Raw genomic sequence first — 22960 nt, forward strand, 5'->3', positions numbered from 1 at the left:
CTCCAAAATCACTGCAGATGGTGATTGCAGCCATGATATTAAAAGACACTTATTCCTTGGAAGGAAAGTTATGACCAACCTAGACAGCATATTAAAGAGCAGAGATGTTACTTTGTCAACAAAGGTTGGTCTAGTCAAGGATATTATTTTTCCAGTGGTCATGTATGGATGTGAGAGTTGGACTATAAAAAATAGCTAAGCACAAGAGTTTGATGCTTTTGAACTGTCGTGTTGGAGAAGGCTCTTGAGAGTCCCTTGGACTGCAAGGAGATCCACCAGTCCATCCTAAAGGAGATCAATCCTAAGTGTTCATTGGAAGGACTGATGTTGAAGCTGAAACTCCAATACTTTGACCACCTGAAGCGAAAAGCTGACTCATTGGAAGACTCTGATGATGGGAGGGATTAGGGGCAGGAGGAGAAGGGACGACAGAGGATGAGATGTTTGGATGCCATCATCAACTCAGTGGACATGAATTTGGATAAACTTCTGGAATTGGTGATGGACAGGAAGGCCGGCATGCTGCGTTCCATGGGTTCGCAAAGGGTTGGAGACGACTGAGTGACTGAACTGAACTTAAGTGAAACATTAGAAAGAGTTTACCAGGTGCTATCAAGATACTTGTGGTAAGAAGAACTGAAGACTGGTGCATTCTATCCTTAGAAAGTGAAGTAAAATTGAATGTTGCTCAGTCATGTCCAACTCTGCAACCCCATGGACTATTCAGTCCATGGAATTCTCCAGGCCAGGTACTGGAGTGTGTAGACTTTCTCTTCTCCAGGGGATCTTCCCAACCCAGGATTGAACCCAGGTCTCCCAAATTGCAGGCAGATTCTTTACCAGCTGAGCCACAAGGGAAGCTCAGTATTAACTTTCAAAATTTACATGTCTGATCTCCCTTCCTGGACACTGTCTCATGTTGAGAAACTGTCACAGGTAGGTTCAAATTAATAGGAAAGAGACAAGAGATGAATAAAATAAGACCATTTGTACATGTTTAAGATCTTATATACATTAACAGAAAGTGAGAAACAAGATTTTGTATCTAGCAAATCTGAGAATAAGTGTAAAGAGCACAAATTAATCAAAATGATAGGGAACCATTGTTTCAGTAACTCTCTTTAGAATGAGATTCAGACAATCAAAATAACCAGAGATACATTGGCATTATGTATTGACTTGGGGGACATTAAATATATTCTTATCCATGTAATTCAGAGGGGCCAACGCAGATATGGATTTTAACAGCTATATGCTGTTACAGTATAGACAAAATTCAGTTATAAAAGTAATAGTAAGAGAATGACAGTGCATATGCTCAGTTTTTTTTTCATTGTTTTAAGAAATCATATTGCTGATAGTGTTACTATTGTTATTTTGAGACTTTCATGTGAGTACATTAGTGTAGACAGAAATGAGTACTTGGGGATTTTTTAGTTTTATCACATCCAATGTGCTTGACCACCATAATTTTCAATATGGAAAAAACATAGGTAGAGATTTTAGTAAAAAAAAACTTAAGCATGTATTTTTGAATTTGACTGGAATGATCAATATAAAATCATTAAATATGATGCATACATACACATTTGATAATTATAATTTAAACACAAATACACACAGACACAACATTTATCCTCCCAAAAGGATCCATTGAACATGACAAAACAATGGAACCAGAAGAACCCAAGTAGGTGATTGTGGTCTTGTAATACATTTACAACAAAGGACTTTTGAAGAAATATTTGATTTCAGAATTTGGGTAGGAAATGAGCCTAGACAAAATACTTCCTTTCATGAAAGCTTAAAAAAAAAAAAAAAAAAAAAAAAAAAACCACTATATACAGTTCAACTTTAAAGTTTTCTGAAGCCAACTTGAAGAAACTGCCACTAGCCAAAGATGGGGAAAAACTATGTTTCAATAATGTGAATAACTGTCCTGTTTTTCTAGCACCACTTACTGAAGACACTGTCTTTTCTTCATTGTATATTCTTGCCTTCTTTGTCATAGATTGAGTGAACTTGTGTGCATGGGCTTATCTCCTGGGCTTTCTTCCCTGTTCCATTGATCTATATTTTTGCTTTTGTGCCAGTACTATACTGTCTTAATGACGATAGCTTTGTATTTCTCAAGATTGCTTTGGCTATTTGTGGTCTTTTATGTTTCCATTTGAATTTTATGGAAACTATGTTTTAATTTTAAAGAAATTTTAAAATGTTGGTTTATTTTTTGTCAAAAATGTCCTTAAGAATTTGATAGGGATTGTACTGAATCTGTAGATTACTTTGGGAAGTAAAATCATTTTGATAATAGTGATTCATCCAATCAAAGAACATGGTATATCTTTCCATATGTTTGTGTTGTCTTTGATTTCTTTCATAAGTATCTTGCAGTTTTGTAAAGAATGACATTAGAACACTACCTACCACCATACAGAAAAATAAACTCAACTCAAAATGAATTAAAAACCTAAATGTAAGGTCAGACAGTGTAAATCTCTTAGGGGAAAACATAGGTCGAACACTCAGAAATAACTCACAGTAATATCTTTTTCGATCCACCTCGAGAGTAATGAAAATAAAAATAAATTACATTTAATTAAATTTATTTCATTCTCTTTTATTGGCTTCTCACATTTGTTCAGTTCAGTTCAGTCACTCAGTCATGTCCGACTCTTTGCGACCCTATGAATCGCAGCACACCAGGCCTCCCTGTCCATCACCAATTCCCTGATTTCACTCAGATTTATGTTCATCGAGTCAGTGATGCCATCCAGCCATCTCATCCTCTGTCGTCCCCTTCTCCTCCTGCCCCTAATCCCTCCCAGCATCAGAGTCTTTTCCAATGAGTCGACTCTTCGCGTGAAGTGGCCAAAGTACTGGAGTTTCAGTTTTAGCATCATTCCTTCGAAAGAAAACACAGGATTGATCTCCTTCAGAATGGAGTGGTTGGATCTCCTTGCAGTCCAAGGGACTCTCAAGAGTCTTCTCCAACAGCACAGTTCAAAAGCATCAGTTCTGCAGCGCTCAGCCTTCTTCACAGTCCAACTCTCACATCCATACATGACTACTGGAAAAACCATAGCCTTGACTAGACAGACGGCAAAGTAATGTATCTGCTTTTGAATATGCTATCTAGGTTGCTCATAACTTTTCTTCCAAGGAGTAAGTGTCTTTTAATTTCATGGCTGCAGTCACCATCTGCAGTGATTTTGGAGCCCCCCAAAATAAAGTCTGACACAGTTTCCACTGTTTCCCCATCTATTTCCCACGAAGTGATGGGACCAGATGCCATGATCTTCGTTTTCTGAATGTTGAGCTTTAAGCCAACTTTTTCACTCTCCTCTTTCACTTTCATCAAGAGGCTTTTTAGTTCCTCTTCGCTTTCTGCCATAAGAGTGGTATCATCTGCATATTTGAGGTTATTGCTATTTCTCCCAGCAGTCTTGATTCTAGCTTGTGTTTCTTCCAGTCCAACATTTCTCATGATGTACTCTGCATATAAGTCAAATAAGCAGGGTGACAATATACAGCCTTGAAGTACTCCTTTTCCTATTTGGAACCAGTCTGTTGTTCCATATCCAGTTATCACTGTTGCTTCCTGACCTGCATACAGATTTCTCAAGAGGCAGGTCAGGTAGTCTGGTATTGCCATCTCTCTCAGAATTTTCAACATTTGTTACCACTGCTCAATTTTGGAGAAATCTAAGACTGTGTACTCAGACTTGTCTATTTCTCTTTTCTTCACTTACTCCTTTTGGAATATTATGTATTTTGATATTTTTAAATACCACATATTTACTGAGGACTTTGAAAATTATTCTTAGTGCAAAAACATCACTATTACTTAAGACCAGTCTAGATAGATATAACATTTTCTGTATATATATATATATGTATAATACACATCATACATAATGTTTTCTAAACTGAGCATTTGATAAATAACACAAAACTTTTTTATCCAACAAACTCCTCCATATTATTAATGTAGATCCTACTTAATTTTCCAGGTGGGGAGATCAAAAATTTCACTATCATCCTTGATAACTTATTCCATGGTTTATAAAGCCCTAAAGGAACTTTCCTTTATGTTACCTTTCTGACTTCAACTTCCCTTACTTTCTCTTTAGATATTTTTGTTCCTATTCCATTGAATCCTTTAATATTCATCAAATACAAACAGGCAAATTCTCACCTCAGGGCTTATGTGGGAGTTAAAAGAAATTCCTTTAACTCATTTAAGCCTTTACATAAGAGTTTCATATAAATCAGTTTCCTTTGCATATATAATATCCCTGATCTCTGCTTTATATATTTCTTGATACTCATAAATACTAAATTCTTTAGGTATCTGTTTATCTTAGGTCTACCTCAATACACTGTAAATTCCATTACGATAGACTTTTTTTGCCTTCACTGCCATAAGCTGTGTCTAATGCAAAGTACAAGGCTTGGTAAGTAGTATATAAATAAATTAACATGCCAAGTGACATGTGATATCAGGGACAAGAAAAATTTTTTAGGAAAAATATGATTTCATTATTAACTTTGAGCTACTTCTAGAACATGAAAACAGAGATGTATAGTACATACCCAAACCTCCATAAAAGTATGGAGTTATAGAGATTTTAAATTCAAGCAACATATTATTTATTAAGTAAAATATTTCATTTAATAGTCTCAAAGTAGTTACTGGGACTATACAAGTGAGCAACTGTAGTGAGACTATTCCCACTTAATTTCACTCTGAAATTTTCTATTGATGATGAAGTCTTTGGACTAAATGAGATTACCTAGATGAGAGGATGCATTGTAAAAGAATACTTAAATATCAAAATATATCTGTGGGAAATATAAAGTTTTGAAGGAGACAGAAACACAATCCATACTAAAAGTTAAAAAATCAAAGTCAAAGAAAAAAAAAAGAATCATAAAAATTAAATTCTCTAAAGTGAAAGAGAAGATTTAAAGAAGAGTGTATTTAACAGTGCCAAATACTGTAGCAGGATTAAGTAGGATGAGTACAAAACCAAGGGATTGAATTTATTGATGAGGAATTCATTAGCAATTGTAGCAAAATCTCTTTCTATGTACTCACAGAGATAGGGACCAGACTTAATGCACTGGGGAATTAAGTAGAAATAGAGATATTGACAGTAACTATTTCAGTCAATGAGTTTTATCCTGAAAGGAAAGAAATAGGGCATGACATTGTGGATAAGATAGTTTCAAAGGAAGGATTTTCTTTTTCTGTTACATTTTTCTTTTCTTTTCTTTTCTTTCTTTCTTTCTTTCTTTCTTTTCTTTCTTTCTTTCTTTCTTTCTTTCTTTCTTTAGCATAGCAAAGATTAATATTTGAGTTGATCAAGGGAAAATCACTGAGGAGGGAAAAACTGAGCAGGCAAGAAGAACTGCACTGGAGACTGTCAAGAACAAAGTGACAAAGCCTTAGATCAGTGTCTCCTCTAAACAGGAGGAATATCAGGTTAAGTAATTCTAAAGAAGAGGAAAGTTTGGAGGTCAGGAACATATATATATCTGACAGATTGCTTCAAAAATAATTTTTTATCAAGAAATATCTGAAATGTTAATTTTGTGATATGTCCAGTCAATTTATTTGGGGTTATATTTCTGAACCTTATCTTCTTTGAATACTTTACAAGCTCTAAATATCAGCTGTCATAATTTTAATGAAGGCAGTCATTGCTTTGAGAGGAAACCAAGATTAGCACTCTCTAATATTATATATCATTCTAAAAGCCTCACTGAGAGGTTATCACCCTCCATTTCATGATGCTAAAGTAGAGCACGTTGATACCAAATTTCATGTTACTGCAGATCACAAAGTAATGAGATTTACGACAACAATGGGAAAATTTAAATGAATATGGTAGCACAAGCAGGATGTGATAAGAATCAGAAAATGACCCAATGCAAACTTTGCATAATTGGCCTAGATCAGAACTTTTTGATTCAGAGAATAAGGTAGGGGACATCTTTACAAACAAAAGATGGGAGCAGTGCATTTTGGGGATGTACAGAAGCAGAGTAGGCAATCAGGTTTTCAGAGTTTCGTTGGCCAGAGGACAAGGATCTGTCTCAGGTATCTGTTAATGAGGGTATCTTTTAGGAAGGACAGTTCTGAAATAGACGTTATTTATTTTTTGTTTTTTAAAATTTATTTGTTTTAGTTAGAGGCTAGTTACTTTACAATATTGTAGTGGTTTTTGCCATACATTGATATGAATCAGCCATGTGTTTACATGTGTTCCCCGTCCTGAAACCCCCTCCCAGAAACAGACTTAAAATGCCCTGTATCTTTCCAAAAATAGATGATTCTGTGAAAGTGCTGCACCCAGTATGACAGCAAATTTGGAAAACTCAGCAGTGGCCACAGGATTGGGAAAGGTCAGTTTTCATTCCAATCACAAAGAAAGGCAATGCCAAAGATGCTCAAACTACCACACAATTGCACTCATCTCGCATGCTAGCAAAGAAATTCTCAAAATTCTCCAAGCTAGCTTTCAACAGTACCTGAACCCAGAACTTGCAGATGCTTAAGCTGGATTTAGAAAAGGCAGAGGAACCAGAGATCAAATTCCCAACATCCATTGGATCATACAAAAAGCAAGAGAATTCCAGAAAAACATCTACTTGGGTTTCATTGACTATGCCAAAGCCTTTAACTGTGTGGATCACAACAAACTATGGAAAATTATTAATGAGATGGGAATACCAGGCCACCTTACCTGCCTCCTGAGAAATCTGTATGCTGGTCAAGAAACAACAGTTAGAACTGGACATGGAACAATGGACTGTTTCCAAATTGGGAAAGGAGTACATCAAGGCTGTATAGTGTCACCTTGCTTATTTAACTTATATGCAGAGTACATCATGCAAAATGCCAGGCTGGATGAAACACAAACTAAAATCAAGATTGCCAGGAGAAATATCAATAACCTCAAATATGCAGATGACATCACACTTATGGCAGAAAGCAAAGAGGAACTAAAAAGCCTCTTGATGAAGGTGAAAAAGGAGAGTAAATAAGCTGGCTTGAAACCCAACATTCAAAAAATATAGATCATGACATCCAGTCCCATCACTTCATGGCAAGTAGATGGGGACACAATAGAAACAGTGACAGACTTTATTTTGTTGGGCTTCAAAATCACTGCAGATGGTGACTATAGCCATTAAATTAAAATATGCTTGCTCCTTGGGAAAAAAAGCTATGATCAACCTAGACAGCATATTACAAATCAGAGACATTACTTTGCCAACAAAGGTCCGTCTAGTCAAGGCTATGGTTTTTCCAGTGTTCATGTATGGATGTGAGAGTTGGACTGTGAAGAAGACTGAGCATCGAAGAATTGATGCTTTTGAACTGTGGTGCTGGAGAAGACTCTTGAGAGTCCCTTGGACTGCAAGGAGATCTAACCAGTAAATCCTAAATGAAATCAGTCCTGAATATTCATTGGAAGGATTGATGCTGAAGCTGAAGCTCCAATACTTTGGCTACCTGATGCGAAGAACTGCCTCATTGGAAAAGACCCTGTTGCTGGGAAAAACTGAAGGCAGGAGGAGAAGGAGACAACAGAAGATGAGATGGTTGGAGGCATCAGCAACTCGATGGACACGAGTTTGAGCAAGCTACGGGAGTTGATGAAGGACAGGGAAGCCTGGCATACTGTAGTCCATTGGGTAAAAAAGGATCAGACACAACTGAACAACTGAGCTGAACTGAATTGAGACTTTAAAAATGTGATTGAATTATAATGAGTCTGTGAAGGTGGGCCCTAATCCAATATGATGATGCCTTTACATGAAAAGTAATTTTGGACACACAAAGGGACTTCGGTGATTCAGATGCACAACAGAACTACCTAAGTGAGGATACAACAATAAGACAGCAATCTACAAGTTGAACAGGGAGGCCTCAGAAGCAACCATGCCTACCAATACCTTGATCTTGGACTTCAGACCTTCAGAATTGTGATAACATCAATTTCTGTTGTTTAAGTCACTCAGTCTGTGCTTTTGAGTTACATGAGTTCTACCAAATTAAAGCGCAAACCATCTCCTTAAGTGTTTTGATTAGTAGTTCAAATCCTTTTGTCCTTAGGTTAATAAGGATAGTAATAAGAAAGGAGTAATAATTACAAGAATGGTAAGAGTCATAGAATTAGTAGGAAAATCTAGTAGTTGCTAATATGTTAATCTGTTATACTCCTTTTATGGAAAAAATTAAAGAACTTCCACAACATCACTAAAAGTAGTGGAGAAAATGTGGCAGTATAAAATTTCCAAATACAGCTTGAACAACATATAGACAATGGCATATAAATAACAGTAATAACAGATAACAGTTGGAAAGACAAGAAATTGGTAGAAAATTTGCATGCTTCGGGGATAAAATCTAAATCAAATGAAGGACATTTAAGAAATATATGCAACATAAATGTCCTCAGTTCAGTTCAGTCGCTCAGTCGTGTCCAACTCTTTGTGACCCCATGAACTGCAGCATGCCAGGCCTCCCTGTCCATCACCATCTCCCGGAGTTCACTCAGATTCACGTTCATCGAGTCCGTGATGCCATCCAGCCATCTCATCCTCGGTCATCCCCTTCTCCTCCGGCCCATTCCTTCCCAGCATCAGAGTCTTTTCCAATGAGTCAACTCTTTGCATGAGGTGGCAAAAGTACTGGAGCTTCAGCTTTAGCATCATTCCTTCCAAAGAAATCCCAGGGCTGATCTCCTTCAGAATGGACTGGTTGGATCTCCTTGCAGTCCAAGGGACTCTCAAGAGTCTTCTCCAACACCACAGTTCAAAAGCATCAATTCTTCGGCACTCAGCGTTTTTCACAGTCCAACTCTCACATCCATACATGACCACAGGAAAAACCATAGCCTTGACTAGACAGACTTTTTTGGCAAAGTAATGTCTCTGCTTTTCAATATGCTCTCTAGGTTGGTCATAACTTTCCTTCCAAGGAGTAAGCGTCTTTTAATTTCATGGCTGCAGTCATCATCTGCAGTGATTTTGGAGCCAAAAAAAATAAAGTTTGACACTGTTTCCACTGTTTCCCCATCTATTTCCCATGATGTGATGGGACCAGATGCCATGATCTTCGGTTTCTGAATATTGAGCTTTAAGCCAACTTTTTCACTCTCCTCTTTCACTTTCATCAAGAGGCTTTTTAGTTCCTCTTCACTTTCTGCCATAAGGGTGGTGTCATCTGCATATCTGAGGTTATTGGTATTTCTCCTGGCAATCTTGATTCCGGCTTGTGTTTCTTTCAGTCCAGCATTTCTGATGATGTACTCTGCATACAAGTTAAATAAGCAGGATGACAATATACAGCCTTGACATACTCCTTTTCCTTTTTGGAACCAGTCTGTTGTTCCATGTCCAGTTCTAACTGTTGCTTCCTGACCTGCATACAGATTTCTCAAGAGGCAGGTCAGGTGGTCTGGTATTCCCATCTCTTTCAGAATGTTCCACAGTTTATTGTGAACCACACAGTCAAAGGCTTTGGCATAGTCAATAAAGCAGAAGTAGATGTTTTTCTGGAACTCTCTTGCTTTTTCCACGATCCAGGGGATGTTGGGAATTTGATCTCTGGTTCCTCTGCCTTTTCTAAAACCAGCTTGAACATCAGGGAGTTCACAGTTCACGTATTGCTGAAGCCTGGCTTAGAAATTTTGAGCATTACTTTACTAGCATATGAGATGAGTGCAACTGTGTGGTAGTTTGAGCATTCTTTGGCATTGCCTTTCTTTGGAATTAGAATGAAAACTAATTGGAAAGTAAAATAATTTGACAGCATTTTCAGTCTACATTCAAAAGAGCAGGTACAGGTTAGATGAGAAGTTTGATTCAGCCAAAATTCTACTTACCCAACCCAGTATAATTACTTGAGAGAAAGGCAAATGAGTCAAATGTGTAAGCAGAGGAATGTTTATCATCACTGATCATGAAAATTTAGATGACTGGAGACACTGAACCAGTGAGAAGATAAATGGATTTATGGTCATGAAGGTAAAAGGACTTTCAGAGAGTTAACATTAGAGAGAATAAGCTGGAATGACAGAAGGAAATGGCCAGGGAGTTGAATGTATAAAGTTGCAATTATCAAGGGGTTGCTGTGATTAGTACTGACCATTTCTGAGTTATGTATCTGGAAGTAGATGACTGTGAAAGGCAGAAGTACAGGAACTTTGGAAGAAGGAATAGAATTGAGAGGCTGGACTTTAGAATGATTGTTATATTATACTATTAAGACACCTAACACAGTAATAGCATTGGAGAGAGTTTATTTGTTTATTTATCTAGGAGTCAAAAATGATGAAAAAAATGGAGAAATACACAAAGATGGATAGTTGAATATAACAACCAGAGTTAGTAATATAATCTTACATGAGGTTCAATATTAATTGTGCGTGTGTGCGTGTGTCTCCATGGGTGTGTTTGTGTTTATTGAAGAGGAAAAAAATAGCTTGAAAAGAGCTAGCCTGAAAAGAGCTACTTGAAGCTGCCACTGGAGAAGGCTTTGGAGGAATTAGTATCCTCGTTAGAACAAGAAAGTGAAGATGAAAGAAATATATGGATAATATTAAATATATATGGAGTTTTGCTGATAATGGATCACAAATTCCAGAGTATAATAGGGAAAGAATGAGAAAAGTACAAGGTCCTATGGTCTATAAAGTGAGGGTCAACTTGGGTCTTAGGTGTTCTTGGTATGATTTCCATAATCATGTATAAAAGGCAAATCAATCTTGATTCTAGTAGATTCAAGGAAGATAGTGTGACAAAGGATATAAGGGGTATGGAAGGCATTGGTTTTAGTTGTTACATGAGACAAGCAGACAATTAACACTCTATATGAAAATGAAATTCATATTCACAATCTGTAACAACTTCCCCAGGAAATCAACCGTGTTATCCATAGTAAACAGCCCAGGAAGCCAGCAGCTGTATGTCACACTTACAGGAATTCAGACTGCTGTCTCAGGTAACAATTTAGGAAGCCAAACAATAAGCCCTGTAAAAATTGGTCCCAAAAGGCAAGAACTTGATGAATAACCAACAGCTTCCCCAAGTTTTGTCCCATGTCTATCAGAGAAAACCAAACATGCACCCATAACTATCACATAGGTTGTCCTAGTGTTAATCAGTCAGTCAGTCATGTCCAACCCTTTTGTGACCCAATGGACTGTAGCCCACCAGGCTCCTCTCTCCATGGAATTCTCCAGGCGAGAATGCTAGAGTGGGTTGCGATTTCCTTCTTCGAGGTATCTTCCCTACCCAGGGATTGAACACAGTTCTCCCACATTGCAGGCAGACTCTTTACCAACGAGCCACCAAGGAAGCCCTTAGGTTGCCCTGCTTCTAGTTTAACTCTGCTTACAGCTTTCCCTGGTGGCTCAGACAGTAAACCATCTGCCTACAATGCAGGAGACCTGGGTTTGATACGTGGGTTGGCAAGATACCCTAGAGAAGGAAATGGCAACCTATTCCAGTAATCATGCCTGAAAAATCCTATGGATGGAGGAGCCTGGTAGGCTACAGTCTATGGGGTTGCAGAGTCGAACATGACTGAGCAACTTCACTTTCTTTCACTTTCTTTTTCTTTCACAGCTTTCCCATGCCAACAACCTCAAATCAAGGGCATATACGAAGTTTTCACTTTTTTCCACTCTAAAGCTTTCCTACTTTTCTGTCTACCTTTGCACGTCTGCTAAAACACAGGTTATGACAGGTGAGTTTGTTGCTAAAGTCTTTGCTTATTCAACACTAATAGTTTGGGTGGATGTCTTCAGGGAGTAATAGTCTCAACTTTTGGTCCAGTATAATATTAATACATTTTGAGGTCAAGGTCTTACTCCATGTGTATATATACCATCTTATTCCTGGCTGATGAACTTAAGGATATCCAGGAGGCTGTATATATTCTCATACTAGCTTTCTTTTTTTTCCCCTCTAAACCATTTTTTGTTAACTCCTTATTCTGATTCAGGCTTACCTTGTGGCTCAGCTGGTAAAGAATCCACCTGTAATGCAGGAGACCTGGGTTTGATCATATTAAAAAGCACAGACATTACTTTGCCAACAAAGGTCCATGTAGTCACATCTATGGTTTTTCCAGTAGTCATGTATGGATGTGAGAACTGGACTATAATGAAAGCTGAGTTCCAAAGAATTGATGTTTTTGAACTATGGTGTAGGAGAAGACCCGTTAGAGTCCCCTGGGTTGCAAGGAAATCCAACCAGTCAATCCTAGAGGAAATCAGTCCTGAATATTAATTGGAGAGACTGACACTGAAGCTAAAACTCCAATACTTTGGCCACCTGATGTGAAGAACTGACTCACTGGAAAAGACCCTGATGCTGAGAAAGATTGAAGACAGGAGGAGAAGGGGAGACAGAGGATGAGATGGTTGGATGGCATCACCAACTTGATGGACAGGAGTTTGAGTAAACACCAGGATCCGGTGATGGACAGGGAAGCCTGGTGTGCTGCAGTCCATGGGATCGATTCAAGTCCTTGCTCAGCCATCTTCTTAGGGTGGCCACCTCATACAAGAAAATTTTATACTATAATCCACTTCCTCCTCTCTTCCCCATTGATCATTCCTTGTCTCTCTTACTCTGCACGTCTCACCTTTTAGCATATTTCTTATATTACTTTTTTTTCATGTTTATTTGTATTGCACCCTTCCCAGCTATTAATACAACAAAGTGGGACCTAAAACTTAGGAACAGTTTGCTCTTGGGAAGCTTTTGACCATAAGAACATTTCTCTGCATAAATACTGCCATTGCTTTATTAATTCAAAGAATATTTATCAAATGCTTTTTGCCAGGCACAGCTATAGACCTTTAGAATCAATAAACTTTAATATATCAGTGCCTTTTACCTTTAAAGGTGTTGATATTTAAAATAGAGGCTTGCTCCTGATTAGTTATTGGCTAAATTAGAAAAAGTTAATTTAAGATTAACATTGAGTGAGTTTTATCTGTTTTTCATCTCTGAAATTCAGAGCAATAATAATGGCATTTCTTCAACTTTCCCATACAGGTTGGAAAATGCTTTGTTCTTATTTAATTTTTGTTCTAGCTGTTCATGCCAAAACCTCTTTATTCAATGATTAAAATTTTTGATTTACCTTTTGAGGTTAATTTACCACAAAACTGAGAATTTATAAACTTATCTTCCTTTGCTAAAGATTTTTGCATGCATGCATGCTAAGTAGCTTCAGTCTTCTCCAACTCTTTGCAACCCCATGGACTGTGGCCCACCAGGCTCCTCTGTCCATCGAATTCTCCAGGCAATGGAGTCGGTTGCCATTTCTTGCTTCAGAGATCTTCCCAACTCAGGGATTGAACCCGCATCTCTTATGCCTCTTGAACTGGCAAAAATGTTCTTTATCACTAACATTTTTATTAATGGTTAATTTACCTCAAAAGTCAGAAATTTTTTATGAACTCATCAACCTTTGCTGAAAGATTTTTAAGTACACATAAAACTGTGATAGAAAAAATTTCAAGACTAGCTTTTGTCTAAAAATCTATACACAGTTTAAAAGCAAGCAGATGTATAGTTTTCTCAAAATTTGTACCATTTCTTTCCCACACAGTACAGTAAAATATAATGACAGTTTTTAAGGACTGAATTTTCTACCCAAATTCCTATGTAGAAGCACTAACCCTTGATTTCTCAAAATGTGATGATATTTAGATAAAAGGCCTCTAAAGGAATAATTTAAATTAATTATTTAATGTTAAATGGGGTTATATGGATGAATCCTAATAAAATGTGACTGGTATCTTTATAAGAAAAGGAAATTGAAACTCAGAGAGACACCAGGGATTTGCAGGCACAGAGGAAAATCCATGTGAGGACACAGCAAAAGCACAGACATCATGAAGCCAAAGAGAGTGGCCTCAAAAGAAACCAAACCTTCCAGCACCTTGATTTTGGACTTCTAGCTGCCAGAACTGTAAAAAATAAATTTCTATTGAAGCCACACAATCTGTAGCACTTTGTTACAGCAGCCATAAGTAAAATAATACAATTATTTTTTCTCAATTATTGTCAGTTTTCAAAGTAATTTATAGATAAAGCAACTAGTAATTTTCTAGTGATAATTATTTCTGATTCATGCTTCTCTTCTAGTAACAGAATGCTACTGTTTTTATTCATATGACACATTCAGTGTCTGCAATAACTATATGCCAAATGTTATTTTAATAAACTGTCTGATTGCTATGGACCAAATTATTTTCTTGCCAAAATTCATATATTGAAGATTCTAACCCCAATGTGATTCTATTTGGAAATAGTGTCTTTAATGAGGTAATTAAGGTTAGATGAGGTTGCAATGGTGAGTCTCTAATTAGGTAGAGCTGGGTTTTTATTAGAAGAGATACCCGAGGGTGCTTATGCACACACTTTCCCCCACCCGCTCTCTGCCTCTACCCCCTTTCTCATCCTACCTCTTATCCCCCAACCCCTGTGCACCTCTGTGTTTGTTCACAGAGTAAATGACATGGGATGATAGATCTAAAAGGGGGGCCACCAACTCTTCTGGACCCTGACTTGCACTTTTAGCCTTCAGAACTGTGAGATTTTAAATTTCTGTTGTTTAAGCCAACCAGTCTCTGGTATTTTGCTATAAAATTTAAGCTGAAAAATACATATTTTTGGTACCATGCACTACAGTCCTGCTGTAACAAATATCCACAAATCTGGAAGACACTTTGGAACTGAGTGGGTAGAGGCTGGAAGAGTTTTGAGGCACTTACCAGAAAAGTTTAGATTACAAAAATAAGGATGATAAAGATAAGTCTGGTGAGAGTTTAAAAAGAAAAGATGGGAATTGTATAGAAAGTATCATCTTAGAGAATTACATATACTGTGAGAGTGTAGAAAGAAAAGATGAGAATTGTAGAGAAAGTATCTATCATCTAAGGGAATACATATATCATAATGAACTGAATGTTGATAGAAATAGGAATGTTAAAGGAGCTTCTGGTCTCAGACAGAAATGAGGAACACATTATTGGAAACTAGAGAAAGGATAATCCCTGTTTTAAAGTGCCAAAGAGCTTGGATGAATTGTCTTCTAGCATTGTGAGGAAGGCTTGTGAATGACCATCTTGAATATTTATGAGAAGATATTTCTAAGCAATATGTTGAAAGTATGACCTGATTTCCCCTTACTGCTTATGATAAAATACAAGATAAGACAGATAATTTGAAAGAATTGTTAAGCAAAAGAAATTTGAAATGAAGATTTGGAAAATTCTCAGGCTTTTTGTATTGCAAAAAACAATGTATGCCAATGCTCTGGACTTCCCAGATGGCTCGGTGGTAAAGAATCTGCCTTCCCAGCTAGGAGATAACAGGTTTGATCCCATAGAAAGATCCCTTGGAGAGGGAAATGGCAACCATTCCACTATTCTTCCTTGGAAAAATCCCATGAACAGAGGAGCTTGGCAAGCTACAGTCCATAAGGTCATAAAGAAGCAGACATGACTTAGGGACTAAACAGCAGCAACAGCATGCTCTAGATACATGGCTGAACAATCACTCCATAGTGAGGTCTCCACAGATTTAATCAGTTAGCTCAGCTCAAGCAGGGAATAAAGATAGGGTTATATCAGCAGAAATATTTCCAGCTTGGAATAAAGGTGGTAGAGATGGGACAAATGAAGGAAGTGGTTTCTGAAGTTTTACAAATCAATAGAGCTATCCTTCTCTAAAAATGTCATCCTTCAAGAAAAGGAAAGAATGGCCCTAAAAAGCTGTACAAGAGCTGCACTCTCCCATCACAGTTTTGGGTAGCAAGACTGTCTCTTTAGTTGCAGAGGGTGAGGACTTCTTGTTCTTTAGGAGAGCATATTGCCACTGTTGAGGGCCTCAGGAGTGAGGCTGCAATCCAAAGGTGCTTGGACAATGCTGCCACTCAAGTGGGAGCAACAACCAGGTGGGGCCTAACACAGAACACCAAGCCAAAGACTATATTCAGTAGCTTTACATTCTAATGAAATGTGTCCTATGGATAGCCTGTTCTTCTTTCCAATTTCTCTTTTTTAGGATGGTGACGTCTATCTTGTGCCTGTTCCACAGCTAATATTTTTTAAAGCATATAACTTGTCTAAATTTACAGGTTCACAGCTGGAGAGAAATTTTGCCTCAATGTATCATACTTGAGTTCTACCCACAATTGATTTAGATAGTATTTAGATGATATTTTGGACTTAAGAGTTGATGTTGAAATGTGTTAAGAACTTTAGGCTCTTGTGATGTGGGAAACAGGCTTTCCACATGAGAAGGATAATGATTTCCAAAGGGTGGAATGTTATGGGTTTAACTGTGTCCCCACAAAATCCATATGTTGAAAACGCAACCCAGGAACCTTAGAATGTAACCATTCCTGAAGATCTTTAAAGAGGTTATTAACTTAAAATGAAGTTATTAGAGTGATGCTCTTATTCAATATGACTAATATCCTTAAGGGGCTTTTCTGGTGGCTCAGAAGGCAAAAAATCTGCTTGCAGTACAAGAGACCTGGGTTTGATCCCTGGGTTGGGAAAATCCCCTGGATGAGGGAATGGTAACCCACTCCAGTATTCTTGCTTAGAGAATTCCATGGACAGAGGACCCTGGTGGGCTACAGTCCATGAGGTCACAAAGAGTCAGAAATGACAGAGTGACTAACATCGACTGACTGAGTGAATATTCTGAGAACAGGAAGAGACACCAGAGGCATGTATGCACAGAGGAAGTATCATCTGAAGTGGAAGAGAATAACAGTCTGACAGCCAAGGAGAGAGACCTCAGAGAAACCCAACTCTGCCACCACCTTGATCTTGGACTCTCAATTTCCAAAACTGTGAGAAAATAAAATGTGTAAGACACCCACTTTGTGGTGTATTGTTATAGTAGTCCTGAAAAACTAATATCATTAACATCAGAATTGTAATATAGTACACCACTTGGAGTAGAAATGGAACAATGCCAAAAAGAAGAATAAAAGAAAGAACATCATAGGTACTTTTAAACAATAAGATATAATATTGAGATTCACTGAAAAATTTACTAAAAATTCCTATACAAATTATTTATAGTGATAGCAATTCCTGCACTATCATTTACAACCAAAAATAATTATCAAGTTACTGGAAATAGGAAGCCAAAAAATCGTGTTTTTCCAGTTTGTGCTTTTCCACCCTCTGTATACTCTTGTAAAATATTTTAACAAAATTTATTTTTAGCAAATTACTTTTATTAAAAAGTTTTCACAAATAGTAGTATCCTTGAGAAAACATTTTTAAAGATAAATTTATGACATTGGTGATAACATACTTTAATATTCCTATAAAGGTTATCATATATAGGCAGGCATACATATAAATATACACTATATGCAGACATACTCATATACACAGACACATAAATATGTATATTTTAACAGGTCAAGGTTTTGTTTAATACTGTCTCTTTAGGTATGTTCTAAGTATTGAGATTTATTTAACTACTACACAGAGGACGTCACCAAGATGATAACACAGGTCATTACTGATTTGATGTCATAAGAAAAACGTATGGACATGACAAGAAAACACTGAGAGAATCTTAGAACATGGGGATGAGGGTGAAACTCTCCCTACAACACAAAGAACAACAAACTGCAACATTGACCACATTACCCCTCTCCTTAGTTGACACAGAATCATGCAGAGAGGTGTTCTCTGAGCTTATGGTTCCTCTACTCTGGAAACAGAGGCTATAGCAGCAATTCTGATCCCCAGCACCATGGTCACTGTGTGATTCCCTACTCTGATTTTGCCCGATGAGTACTGCAGGGAATCCGTGAACCTTGACAACTGAGAATCTGGTTGTGATGGGAAGAGAGAGGGACTTACAATATCTCTCAATCATATTTTAGCAGACCAAGTTCCTACCATCAGAGCCCAAATAGTAATCCAAACTAGAGGCTTTAATCATCTTCAGAACCAAGTTAAATAGAACAGGGAAATTGGCATACTGCAGGTTTGCCTGATTTGGATCCACAAGCAAGATACACTGATGCTGGAGCCCTGTCTGCCCCTACAGCTCAGACAGGAGAGCTGAGTCACAATCCTATTCAATAATAAACATGGTTCTTGACCCCATCCGACCAGACAGGCTGGCAAGAACACCTGGAAATTGCATAACCCAGCAAGGTTCAAGCTGACAAAAGGGTAAGCAGAGTTGGTCATCTCCAGAGCAAACCAGGACTGGTCATGGAAGGTTCCCATGTAATGTCTGGGAAGGGAAGTTGATTTATTGTTCCATACACTGCTGAAAGAAGCTCTCACCCTCTACTGACCATAAAGCCTTCTGGGGGAAATTTAGGAGATATTTGGAATGGGCATTCCAGTCATACCCACATAGGGGAGCTGAGTCATAGCCCTACTGACTTGTGTGTGTAGCTCCTGTCCTGTTTGGCCAGAGGGGATGGTAGGAATGCCTGGAAACTGCATAACCCAGTAAGCTCCAACAGAGAGATGAGAAGGAAGAGCTGATCATCCACAAAATCCTTTCCAGACAGAAGAAACAGTCTTCTCTGAAAGCCAGTAGTTCTGTTCAGTCAAGGAACATGGGGCATGGATCAACTTGAGTAATGACCACAGAGAGCCTTACTGGCCTTGGATCTGCTCCTAAAATGGAGACCAGTGGGCAGGGAAACTAATTCATAGCCCTGTTTATTACTGAATACAGCCTTTCGCCCTCCTAATTAGGGAACCTAAGAAGGTGCATAGTCCATCCAATAACCCAACTTACTATGGCAAGTAAACAGAGAGCACAGTTCATGGCTTTCCCTATCTGCAAAGCAAAACTCATGGCCTCACCTTGCCAGGGAATTTTGTGAACATTCTTGCCTGATTGAAGACTCAAAACCATGAGCTGTACAAGCCCTGGGCTGTGGGAAGATAATCCATAGTCCCATCTACTGCTGATAATATGTAGACTTGATTAGCCAGTAAGAATGACCAGAATATCTGGGCAACTGTAGAGTCCATTTTACAGTCTTACTTGGACAGGGAACCAATCCAGAAGCCCCATCCAATAGTCTTCAGTTGGTGGCACCCCCCAATATCAGGGCTTGGGCATCTGCCTCACCCCAAAATATACCATGATAACAGGCTCCACTTGTCCAAGGACATTACCAGCGCATATCTAGAAACCCAAACTGAGCTGACTGGTAAAGAACTGTCTCTATCAAAGCAGTTGAAGTCTAATGAGGAAACTGCATATCCAAATGCTGAGATACCAGTGGAAGGGGTATATAATCATGAAAAATCATGAAAATATAACACCATAAACTGATACTAAAGTAAAGGATATCTCTGGTGGCTCGAGGGTAAAAAATCTGCCTGCAATTCAGGAGACTACGGTTTGATCTCTAGGTGGGGAAGATCCCCTGGAGAAGGGAATGGCAACCCACTACAGTATTCTTGCCTGGAGAATTCCATGGACAGTGGAGCCTGGTGGGTGACAGTCCATGGGGTTGCAAAGAGTCAGACAGATTGAGCAGCTAACAAAAAGTAAAGAATATCTGTGAAATGTCAAATAACTCAAAACTATCTTTTTAAAGAAATGCAGTGAATTGTAAGAATGTACAGACAAATATTTAACAAAATTGGGAAAACAATACATGAACAAAATGAGTTCAACAAAAAGTAAAATCACTCAAAAACAAAACAAAACAAAACAAATAAATGAACAGAAATCCTAGAACTGAAAAATACAATGTATTAAAGAATTCAATAGAGAACTTCAAAAGGATACTTGACCATGCAGAAGAATCAGTGGCCCAAAAGACATTTGGAATTAAGACACAGGACATTTTAAATCACCCAGTCAGAGGAGAAAACAACAAAAAGGATGAAAAAGAGTGAACAAAGCCTATAATTAGTTAGGACACAATTAAAAGAAAGATTGCTCATATTATAGGAATTCCGAAAGAGAAAAAGAAAGAGAAAGGTATGAAAAGTTTATTTAAAGTAATATTGGCTGAAAAGTTACCAAATATGGGGACAAAAATATACATCCAGATCTATGAGGCCTAAAGACACTAGATAAATTGATCCTAAATAGGGGTACACCAAGATACGTAATAATTGTCAAGAGACAAAAACAAACTAAAACAATTTTTAAAACGCCAAGATAAAAGAGAGAAATTATATGGAAGAGAACTCCCATAAGCCTATTGGTGGATTGCTCAACAGAAAATGTTCCAGTGGAGAAAGTAAAAATATATTAAATATTAAAAGACTTTCAACTGAACATTCTATACACAGCAAAATTGTCTTTCAGAAATGAAAGACGGATTTCTACTTTCTTGAACAAAAGTTGAGAAGTTCATCACCACTAGATTTGCCTTAGCATAAATAATAGAGTTCTTTGAATAGAACTAAAAAAGAACACTAAATAACATGATAGAAAAGGGACTTCTCTGATTGTACAGTGGTTAAGAATCCACTTCCAATAGAGGATACAGATTTGATCCCTTGTTGTGGAACTAAGATTCCTGATATCATGGGGCAAATAAGCTTATGTGCCACAATTAGAGAAGACCAAGCACCACAGCCAGAAAAGCCCACTTGAAGCAACTAGAAGAAGCCTGTATGCCACAACACAGCAAAAAAAAAAAAAAAAAAAAAAAAGATAAAAACATACAAGAACTGCACAACTTGCTGGTAATACGTATATAGTCAGTTAGATTCTATAATAAGGTAATAGTGATGAATAATCACTTACAACTCTAGTTTAAAGTTAAAAAACAAACACTGCAAAAATAACAATAACTATGAAAATCTGTTATTAGTTATCCAATATAAAAATAAGAAAACTGTAACATTAATAACCTACAATGTAAGGGGAAGGAGATGTGAAAGGTGTAAAACTAAGGAACTGATGTTATAAGCTTAAAATAGGATGTCATAATAATAAGGTTTTTCCTTGTAGTTACCATGAGGCTTATATAAGGCATATTTAGATTATAAACTCTGCTTTTCCAAATATTTATGTGCCTCACATCAGACCACTTAAATACATAAAGAAAATAATAATACAGCTAAAGGAGAAAATATCAGTAATTAAATAGTGTTGGGGGTTAAATATCCTATTCTCAATAAAAGTTATTCCCAGATAGAGAAAATCAATAGGGAAATAGATTTGAAAAACACTATCTACCAAATGGATCTATAGACACATTTAGAACATTCTGTCAATAGCAGAATACATATTCTTCTCAATCATGCAGAGACCATTTTCTAGGACAGGCAATATGTTAGTCCACAAAACAGGACCTAGCAATTTTAAGAGGACCATACCAAGTATCTTTGTATCTTTTCTGACCACAACTGAATGAAACTAGAAATCAATAGAAGGAAGAAAATTAAAAATGCATGAAAATACAGAAATTAAGACCTTCCTGAAAAATCAATAGGTCAAAGAAGAAATTAAAGGTCAAAGAAGAAATAAAAATGTGTGAACATAAATGTCAACACAACATATCAAAACTTATGAGATGCAGCAAAAACAGTTTTAAGCAGGCAGCCACACATTAAGAAACAACAAAAATTATCAATAAACCCCTAACTCTATGCCTTAAAAAAATCTAGAAAAAGAATAATAAACTTAACCCAAAGTTAGCAGAAGAAAGGAAATAAAGATGTGAGCAGATTATGTAAAATAGAGAATAGGAAACAATAAAAACAGTAATCAAACAATTGGTTCTTTGAAAAGATAAAATTGACAAGCTGTTACCTAACCTAACCAAGAATAAAGGAGAGGATCTCATTCAACAAATTATAAAAATAAAAAAAAGACATTTTTACTCATACCACAAAAATACAAAGATTCATAGGCGACTGCTAAGAACAGCGAAGTGCTAATAAACTTGACAACCTAAAAGAAATGAAAAAAAAAATTTAGAAACATAATCTAGCAAGACTAAATCAATAAGAAACAGAAAATTTGAAAAGACTTATTACTAATATGTACATTGAATCAGTAATCAAAAATCTCCCAATGAAGAAAAGCCCAGACCAGATGGCTTCACTGGTGAGTTTTATGAGTGAAACTGTTAAAGGAAAACTAAGACTAATACTACTTTTTTTTCCAAAAGAAAAGAAAAATACTGAAGAGAAAGTAACATTCCCAAATTCATTTTACTAAGCCAGCATTACCCTGATGACAAAGTCAGAAAGAACAATACCAGAAAAGAAAACTACAGTTTGATGTCCTTGATGAATGTAGAATGTGGATGCAACAATTTTTAATAAAATACTAGCAAATCAAATTTAGCAAGGCTTTAGAAAGATCACTAACCATACGTGGGATTTATTCCTGTGATGCAAGGATCATTCAACATACACAAATCAATCAATGAAATACATCACATTAATAATATGAAAGAAAAAGTCATATCATGAGATCAACAGATGAAAAAAAGGCATCTGACAAAATAAAACATCTGTCCATGATAAAAACTCTTAACACATTAAGGAATAGGAAGAATGTATATCTACAGAATAAAGGTCATATATGACAAGCTCATAGCTAGCTAACACCATATTCAATGGTGAAAGGTTTGAAGTTTTCTCTAAGATCAGGAGCAAGACAGTGGTGCTCACTCTCCCTGCTTAGTGCAGGTTCTAGCTCGAGCGGTGAGGCAAAAAAGAAAATTTTAAACTTAGGAAACAAAAAAAAAAAAGAAGAAGAAGAAGAAGAAAAAATTTAAAAACCATTAAACTTTTAAAAGAAGTAAAATGCTCTCTATTTGGATATGATGTTATACATGCTGCTGCTACTGTTAAGTCACTTCAGTCATTTCCGACTCTGTGCGAGTCCATAGAGCAGCCCACCAGGCTCCCCCATCCCTGAGATTCTCCAG

Source organism: Ovis canadensis, chromosome 1 (assembly GCF_042477335.2).
Source record: "Ovis canadensis isolate MfBH-ARS-UI-01 breed Bighorn chromosome 1, ARS-UI_OviCan_v2, whole genome shotgun sequence".
NCBI lineage: Eukaryota > Metazoa > Chordata > Mammalia > Artiodactyla > Bovidae > Ovis > Ovis canadensis.